This window comes from Octodon degus, unplaced genomic scaffold, assembly GCF_000260255.1.
Source record: "Octodon degus isolate 3935 unplaced genomic scaffold, OctDeg1.0 scaffold00663, whole genome shotgun sequence".
Classification (NCBI taxonomy): Eukaryota; Metazoa; Chordata; class Mammalia; order Rodentia; family Octodontidae; genus Octodon; species Octodon degus.
The window spans coordinates 3750-13233 of record NW_004525239.1 but is presented as its reverse complement, the minus strand read 5'-3'; the positions used below and the strand labels follow the sequence as shown (position 1 = coordinate 13233).

The 9484-nt window shown below is 52.9% G+C and overlaps 1 pseudogene; it reads right to left on the bottom strand.

Annotated features, from left to right (window-relative positions):
• Window positions 1-2672: 2672 nt before the first annotated feature.
• LOC101576906 lies at window positions 2673-8034 on the bottom strand (annotated as a pseudogene).
• Between the last annotated feature and the right edge of the window lie 1450 nt (window positions 8035-9484).

Genomic DNA, 9484 nt, shown 5'->3' with positions numbered 1-9484 from the left:
CTGTGCTGACTGTGGCAGGAAACCAGCCATCGACTTCCTTCTCTTCCCCGAGCTTTTCAAAGAGGACAGTGATTCCCAGCTTGCATCTGGAGAAGAGGGCTGAGCACCTACGATGTCCCTGGAGGAAGAAGCATGGCTTCCTGGGTTGGACCCCAGGGCACACACCTACGCATGTATGCACAAGTGTCACACACATACACACACGTGTGTGGGTGCACACACATTCACAAACATCCTACTCATGTAGGGGCTATTTGAAATGTAATTGGAATGCAATGTTCTTATTTCTATCACTATTCAAGGATAACATTAGGAAACAGCTGATTCCTATAATCAGAGAGCTACAACTCTTAAGGCACCATGGAGCTCCCAGAGCCAGGCGCGAGATAAGTACAACTTAGCCAATGGTGGTTTTGCTTACTTTTCAAAGATTCATTTCTATATTTTAAATTGCATTCATTTATTTGGTACAGGGTCTTGCTATACAGTTTGGGCTCAGAGATCCTCCTGTCCCAACCTCCCCAAGCGCTGGGATTATCAGTGTGAGCCAGCATGCCTGGTTTCGGTGGATGGCTTGGTGTGGGGCCATCACTGGCCGAACCCAGGAACTTGTCCTTGGCAGGCAGGCTCATAGACGACCAAGCTATCTCGCTGACCCATTTTGCTTACGTTCAAGTCCTACAGAGTTATCACCTCAAGGACACCTCTGTCCTTTCTAAGACAATGATTAATTCTTCCCCCATGTTATATGATGGTAGCCTGCTTAGTTCTTGGAAAAGTAAATTCTTCCTAGCAGTTAATGACAAAAATATGAGTGACCAACTATAGTGTATAATGTGAGGTGCCTTTTGAACTTCCTCCTGAAAAACTACTTATGCCGTTGTAAGCTCGAGATGAGGCTGGGGATCTGGACCTGCACGGCCCCCAGTCGGGTAGTGGAATGCAGCTGTCCGCCTTCCACAGGGGCTCTCGTGCTGCATCTCCCTCTGGTCTGGTCCTGAGCCTCACGGCACAGCAACACCAGTGCACATGCCCAGGCACACCCACACATGCACACACAATGCACATGCACACACACAAGGCCCACACCTTCATACAAATCCGTGTACACCTGCATGTGAAGGACACACAAAGACACACACAGCCCTCCTAAACAACAGTCAACCATGCCACACCCACAGAGGATACATAACATGTATCTGCACATGTGTCACCTATGTATCACACAAGCCTGTGCAAACACGTGTGCCAGACAAGCTCACAAGATTCAGAAACCAAAAGAGATGCATATACCAATAGCACACCTGGGCAGTCTTGCACATACAGTCCTCCTGGATCAACAGACACACACAGCCAGGGCACCTCACTCGCCCTTGGTCCATGCACGCTGTGCACACACAAAGCACACACACTCATGCACACACACTCCTGCCTGTCTCTCACTGCTAAGCCTAGGAGGTAGGGACACAGCGAAAGAGGACCAGGGGGAACCAAGGGAACAGGGCAGCAGAAGGGGGAGGGAGAAGCTCGCTTCCCAGCAGAACAGGAAATCTTCCCAGAGCCGGTTCTGTCCCAAACCCAGATTCTTCTCAGTTGCCTGTAAAACTGATCCTCCAGTCATTTAAGCAGAGTGACCCCAGGATGTGGTCTCGGGAGGATTTCCAGTGAGTTCCCCGAGGCCCACATGAACTGCTCCTTGGTTCGTGATTAGGGCGCAATGAAGACCATGCCTTGGGCTTTGGATTCATGTGGAGAAAATATTTATTAGAACAGGAGGGCAAAACCTAGGCAGAGCGGTGGGATCATCGTGAGGAAGATACACAGACGAAAACACTTGAAATTTACAGAACCATCCCTTGCTGTCTACCTCATCCCTGGCTGTGAATCTGCAGGATCTGTTTAATTGCTAAATTCTGGTCCCTTTACACTTGGGGGAAAGGGAGGGTTTAGTTGTCTCTTCTGAAGACCCTTCAGACCTGGCCTTGCGGTGTGTAGGGTTACAGTAGTTACTCTGTGGCTCTGGGATATGGTTATATTGTACATGACTATTTCTGTGAGCATTGAGCTTTTCTTCTGTGTGTTCTCTGGCGTCTGATGAGGGTTGATCAATGGCTAAAGCACTGCCCACAGTCCCTGCAAGCATAGGGCTTCTCACCTGTGTGTGTTCTCTGGTGCTCGATGCAGTGTGATCGAAAGCTAAAGCCCCATCCACAGTCGCTGCAAACACAGGGCTTCTCACCTGTGTGGGTTCTCTTGTGCTTGTTGAGGTTTGACTGACAACTAAAGCCCCGCCCACAGTCCCTGCAAACATAGGGCTTCTCTCCTGTGTGTGTTCTCCGGTGCCTGATGAAGAGAGATTGATAATGAAACCCCCGCCCACAGTCCCTACAAGCAAAGCGACTGTCCCCTGCTTGTGAAGGCTGGTTCCTGCTGAGCTCCCATGTGTCACTGGGGCCTTGCTCACACCTCCACTCCTCATAGTTGCAATTTGCGAGCTTCCCCCTCAACAGGCAGCATCTGGCTTGTGCTGAGCCCCTGTGCTGTCATCCCTTCACTCTCCCCAGATCTCCCCATCTGGCCTTTGGGAGGGTTGGGGGTATCCCTTGAAGTCCCACTCTCTCTTGTCCTTTGGGGCTCAGGGCTCAGTCTCCCTTGGGCCTCTCCCCTTGCACCTCCGTCATTCTGGCCATGAGGACGGCACTGCTGCTGCTCCCAGAGCAGATCCCCCGGACAGGCATCTTCTGCTTGGAGCCTGTTGCTTGTAGCTGTTACCCAGTGGATCTGAGAGAGGTGACTTTGGTTTATATAGCCACTGAGGAATTTCCGAATGGAGAAGGCCAGAGAGTGCAAGGGACACAGGTGGATCTCTGCCTTTGGTTCTGCTGAAAGAAGAAGTTCCTGCTCAGAGAGGAAATCCTCACATTGCCTGAAGTCAGACAGCACCATACATGTGCCCATCACACACAGGGCCATGCCCACCCACAGCTGTCCCCATGCAGTTCTATCCCTACCATGTACTGTCCCAACTAAGCACTTCCCCCACTAAGTACTATCCCCACAAGCACTGTTCCCACAGATACTGACCCACCCAGGGATGGCGCCACCAAGCACTGTCCCCTATCAGTGTTGTCCCCAAAAGCACTGTTCCCACACATGGCTGTCCCACCAAGTGCTGTCCCAATGCAGGTCCATCCCCACTCAAAGCAGTCCCCCCAAGCATTGTCCCCACCAAGCCTGGCCCATACTGCCTCTCCCATTCTGATTGTAACACACTGTCAGCACCAAAGCCCTTTCTGACATGTCAATCAGACCTGAGCCCTCGCTGCACAGAGCAGACAGCCTCAGGCCTGTGACCCAAGGAGCTGCATGGGCCCCCGCCCAGAACACACCATCTCCTACGTCATTCCCTGTCTCCCCTGGCTGCCCTCTGCCCAGGTCCCTCACAGATCCTGGACCCGTTTCCTGACTCCTGCTCTGTTGCTGATCTATCCCACTGAGAACTGGCAGAGTTGATGACTTTGGTAATGTCCACATTGGCTTCTCCAGGGAGAGGGTACAGAGACCCATCCCGGTCACCCCCCTTGGAGTGGTATAGCTATGGGAGGCTGTGGAGGGCTGCACCTGAGAACAGTGTTGAGAGTGAGCATTGTGTGCAAAGTGACACACATGATGATTCCCCTTTGCCCCGGGTCGCCATCAGGAAGCAGGATTGAAGCAGGACAGGCTCAGTGTCCCTACACTCATAACCAAAGGGCTCAGGGTCCCACAGTCACAACATGGCCAGGAACCTCTTCTATCCGGGGCTCCCTAAATCATCAGGTGAAGATACATCCTCCCTGGGCCTCACGCCAAGCACTCACACTGGGCCTAGGTCACCCAGTCCTAGCAATTTCCAACGCGGGAGAAGTCCCACTTCACAGTCTGTCCCTGTCATGCACTTTCTCTCTGTCTTCTACCCTCACCCCGCCCACCCTCTCACCTGGAGACTGAAGCAGCCTCTTACAGCTTTAGCTCTGTGGGCTAATTTGCAAACATGCCAAAGCATGAGCCCAGGACATAGAATGGACAGGTCTACAACTGTTTGCACCCATGTATCTTGGCAGGAGTAACAAGCCCCTCATGTGCACTTCTGGCCTCTTTCCCACCTCTCAGCGGCTACACAAAGTGCCACCCAAGTGTGAAGCCCTCTGCTCACAGATATCCAGGCACCTTAACTGTTCCCAACTGGGAGAGCCCTGCCCAGCCTGGTGCACATGTGGTGCTGGCCCCACCAGACTCCTGCATACTCTTCCCTGGGGGGATTCTTCAGAGGCTCAGCCACTGCCCCGGCTGAGCACGAGCTCCCACAAGTGCGCGTGTCCCTGTGCAAGAGCCAGTGCCAGCAGCACTCATCAGGGGGGTCGACTTCTTTGCTATGAGTTTCCAGTTCCTAGCACAGGGTAGGAACCCAGGTGACAGCTATTTGGCACAAGAGACAGCCTGCAGATCATGCACACTATTTGGGAATTGGAGAGAATTAAAAAAAAAAACCAGTGTGAGCCAGGAGAAGTCAGGTCTGTGAGGGCACTGCCTAGCTGAGAACTTCTATTTGAGCTCCAACCATCCCGCATTATATTTATTAGATGTTTGTGCACTACATGCTTGCAAAGCAGATGCCAAAGAAACATTTTAAAGGATAAAATCTTTCTAAGTGTCAAAGGCATACAAACTATATCCGTCTGTTTACAACCTGAGCATGAGACATTTCACTGACTGTGGACTGCACCTCAAGCTTCTTATGAGTGGAAGCGTGGGAATTCCCAGGGAGAAGCTTCCTCCTTTCATGCAAGGAAGCCCAGGGGTGCGTACCTCTCCCATCTGCATGCTGTTTCTTCCACTTGCTGCTGCATGTGAGGCTGAGGTTCTGGCCATAGTTGTTCTCATACCAGACCAATAGCTCAGTGCCAGGCTTGATGGCCTTGCAGGTGTGGTAGAAGATCTGCCCGTGGTACTGAAAGGCCACAAGGTTCTGCTCCTCCTCAATGCAGGCACAGTTCACATACCTGGGGTTCAGGGTGGAAAGGAAGGAAATAGCTGATTCCTTTTGTGTCCCCATCACATCAGTGTCCATCCATCCCTGGAGTGGTAGACACCTCCCTGTTCTGGCACCGCCCCTACTCCTGGTGGCACCTGCTGTTCTCACCTGGGTCTCTTCCACAGGGCCTGTGACCACTGAGCTCTGAGTCCTCCTGTTCTCCCCCACCTAAGTACCCAATGTTCCATGGCCCATCCCAGACTTCACAAACACCTAGCTGGGCATAAAACGCAGTGACCCTTCGCATTTCTAAAGGGTAAATCAGTGTGGCGTTTCCTTTGGAAGTTGGTGCCAGGGAAGGATTCTGCTTCTGGGGTAGCCTCTACCAGTCCACCCTGGCCCAAGTCATCCTGAGAAATTCCCCCATCACCTGCCCAGAGAGGTTGCTGCCTTTCCCTCCTGCCTGAAGACAATCCTGTCTGCCTTAGTACCATGACTCAGAATGGCATCAGTGTGTCCCTATCCCCTAGCCTCTCTGCTGAAGCAAGAGCCCCTCTCTCAAATCACTTAGGCAGTCAGCATAGGGAGTCCTTACATTCGTGCAGTCTACTTCTCCCCAGGCTCAGGACTATTTTCAGAGTCTCTAATCCCTCTCAGCTTGAAGGTCCCTTGCTTTCACTTCCCTTCCTGCTCTGTACTTGTTGAAGAAACACCAAATTACAGTGAAATATTCCTGCACTGAAACCTCCCATGTGCTCTGCCTCAGGCCCTCTACAGCGACAGAGACTCTGGTCAGAAGGGAACTCCACTTTCTAAGTGGGAGGGTAGCAATCAGGGATGAGAAGGGAAGGAATCGGGCTAGTGAGGGTCAGATGTCCTTGTGGAACCAGGAAGCCTGGTGTCCTCACCTCATCCAGTTGGCGTGGGATGTGTCCTTGCTGTCCACGTACTTGTAGCTATGTCTCCCCTTGGCGATCTGTGTTTTGGGAAAAGGAGTTACTGTCCTCATTTGGGTGGGACGACAGCCGCCAGCTCTACCTGAGGCTACTGTAACCCCCACGCCCAACATCTGCAGGTGGGCAAGGGTTGCCCAGGTAGGCAGAGGCCAGAAGGCTGTATCTACTCCATTTCTGTGCACTCTGTCCCACTCAGCATCTTATCCTCCACCAGTGATTTCGTCATCCTGCCAAGGTGACTCAGGACATAGAGCTGAGCGGCGCAGCCAAGCCTATGGAGCAGAGGGACACTGGAGAGCCTTGGGGTGCCAGAAGATGGGGAAGGAAGACCCCTCACCATCCAGGCATAACCGCTGTGGCCTGCCTCTTCATCCTCTGTGATCTGACCCTCGTAGGGGCCAAAGTGCAGATCCACAGGTAGGGTGGACTTCCCATTCCAGACTCCCAAGCCCAGCCCCTGGGATGCTCAAAGGTCCTTTCCTCAGCACGGGGGGCAGAGTGTGCACTGAGCAGTCCATAAGCCCCACGTCCACCATGCTGTCCTTCATGAACATAGGGGGCCCATGAGTGGGACAACTGTCGATGAAGTTGGTCTTGCACTTCTCACAATCTGAGGGGAGTGTGGTGGGGATTAGGAACTGTATAATCCGTGTGTATTCCTCCTTATAGGGAGCTTCAGGGTGAGCCCACACCCCTCCCTCTGCTCTCCATTCTCCACTGCTTGTGCCTAGAGTGAGGGGCGCCTTGAGCCCCAAGTGACTGTGTGCACACCTAACCTTGCCTTGTCCTTTGGGATCAGGCCAAGAGGGGCAATTACACAGGAAGTCATCGTCCTGGGGCTCACTGACCTCCTCATATGCAGGGCCATTTCCTTGTCGCACGGTGTACAACTTCTACTCAACAACCCTTCTCCTGTGTTCTAAGGGGAAGGACAGAACAAGACTGAAGTGGGTCATCTGGGGTGTCTATCCCTTTATCCTCAGAAACCATGAAATATCCTTGTATCCAACTGTCTCCTATCCATCCCTATCCTCTAAATCCCTGCATAACCTTCAGGTCACATTTCTACCTGTTGAGGGCCACATGCAGCCCACAGGGCAGAAATACCTGGTCAGGTAGCACTAAGGATGTGTGGAGCTGTTGCCACAGATGGCTGTGGGGGACAGCGTGCAAGTATGCATCCTTTATTTTATATCATCCTTACTCCTCTCAGATGACATGTGGGCTATGGTTTCTTATGCTTATTATTGATTGACATTTAGAAGCTCAGAGAGTCTATGAGAAGCGCTCAAGTCCCCAGGGGCCCTATGTGGCTGAGATCCAAGTGTGTGTTGGAAGCCAAATTCCCGCAAGCCGCTCACACGGCCCAGCAGGCGGCCCCGCTGGTCTGTCCAGCTTGCCCACCCAAAGGCCACATCACAGCTCAGGACCATCCACAATGTGCTTTCTAGGTGGCCTGGCCTTACTTCTGAGCTGACCTGTGAGTCCCTACCTCACCTGGCCACCGAGTTGTCCATTCTGCATCAGAATCCTCAGAGTCATCCAGCGGAGCTTGATTGGTTCGCCTTCCATGCTGTAGCAAAGCTGGCTGTTGAGCTGTCAGACCTGGGAAGGACCCAAAGCTTCTGTGTGGAGGGGAAGGACATCTTGGGAGGAGGGACAGAGGCACTGGCTGTGGAAAGACACAAAGGACAGGCGGGCCGGGGAGTGGAGACAGCTTCTGTGAGTGGCTAGCGCAGCTCTTAGCTCTGCCCTGAGCCCAACATTTTTTTTTTCCAAACTGGGTATTGAACTCAGGTCCTTGCACTAGCCAGGCAAGCACTTATTCTACTGAGCTATCTCCCCAGCCTCCTGAGCCCAAGAACAGAGCTTCCCTGGACCCCTGACTCCTCAGGAAAGGGGGCTGCACGCTGCCCTCACACAGAACTGTGAGACAGGGGCCTGCAGGGAGGCCTGCTTTCGTGCCCTAGGCTGGGCGGCACACAATCTCTTCTCACCTACAGAGAGCATCTCGCTACAGTTGTTTTTCACACTGCCGTAGGGTGTTTTCTGAAACTCTCCCATGTTGGCCCACTGTTCCTTGGGGACATATCTGGAAATGTCCTTGAAAGCATCTGTGACCTGGAGAAAAGAGACTCCGTGTCATCTGCTAGTACAGGGCACAGATGGAGGCTCCCCTTTCTGCCAAGGTGCTTGCAAGGCCCTGCCAGGCCCGGGTGTCTCTGGGGAAGCTGACTGTCCCTCTTTCCACATGCCGGTGAACTGGGAGCATGGTTGGCCCAGCTCTCTTCTGTCATCACTGTGACAGGAGGCCAGTTCTCCCTGGGATTTAGCGCCCCATCCCATAGGCTCATCCCTCTGCCTGCAATACCACTGGTGCCCTGGCCCCTTCTTTCCCTCTATGCATCTACCTTGGGGTTCTGCCTGGCTCCTGATGAGTCCTCCTTCGAGCTGTTGTCCAAGGAAATGTGTGCACTCATGGGGCCTGGACACTGGGCAGGGCAGGTCCTGCAGAAGGACGAGCTGGGGGCTGGCTTGCAGCTGGGTCCACAGAAGGATCAGGGGTCCTCAGATGTAACCGCTGAGACTCTGGGAACTGAGACCTGCCAGGAGTGTTGGGATCAAATCCCTGCCCTAAAAAAGAACTAAGCCTGACCTGGCCTCTAACCCTAACCAAACCCATCCTAACCCTAAACCTATCTTAGCCCTTGCCTAAAACCTAACCTAAACTAAACCCAGAACTCAGCACAACCATATACTAGGCCTCATCTAATCCCAACCCTAACACTCTCCACACCTCTGAGGTAATCAGATTCTGGCCCAAACACAACCTCAAATGTACATTTTACCACAACCCTGACCTGTACCCCAAACAAACCTAAAGTCTGTCCCAAAGCTGAACACAACCCCAACTCTAGCTCCCCTAGACCTCATCTAAGCATAACTCAACCTGAACCCCAACTGCAAACTGCACCCCAGCACTAACCTAAGCTAACCCTCACCCCAACTATAACTGCAACCTCAGCCCTAGCCCTTGCCCTGACACTCCTCTCCCCTATCTGTTTCTAATCCCACTGAAAAGTAGGGGTGTCCTGAGGTCCTGAAAGTTTCTGATCTGGGATCTCTGCCTGGGATCCCTGAGTTGAGGTGCAGTGTGCAGGCTTGGGGCCCTGCAGTCGGGGTAAAATGGGTTTCCGGATCATGATATGGGGGAGGTGCGCTGTGGCTGAGGCTATATCCAATGCCGAGCATCTCTGGATTCACAGGTGAGGGTGTGGGATCCCTGTGCTGATGGAATAGGGGTCCCTGGGCTGACATGGGTTCCTCTGGGGGCATGAAACTGGGGACTCAGGCTGACTCTGGTGTTCCTCAGAGGGGGCCTTGGGGTCCTTCAGTAAAAGCATGGGGTTTCTGGAAGAAGAGATATGGAGGCTCCTTAGCCTTTGGCCCATCTTGTGAAGGATGTTTGTGGATCCCCAGGCTGAGGGATCTGGATATTTTGGGGTGTGAGATA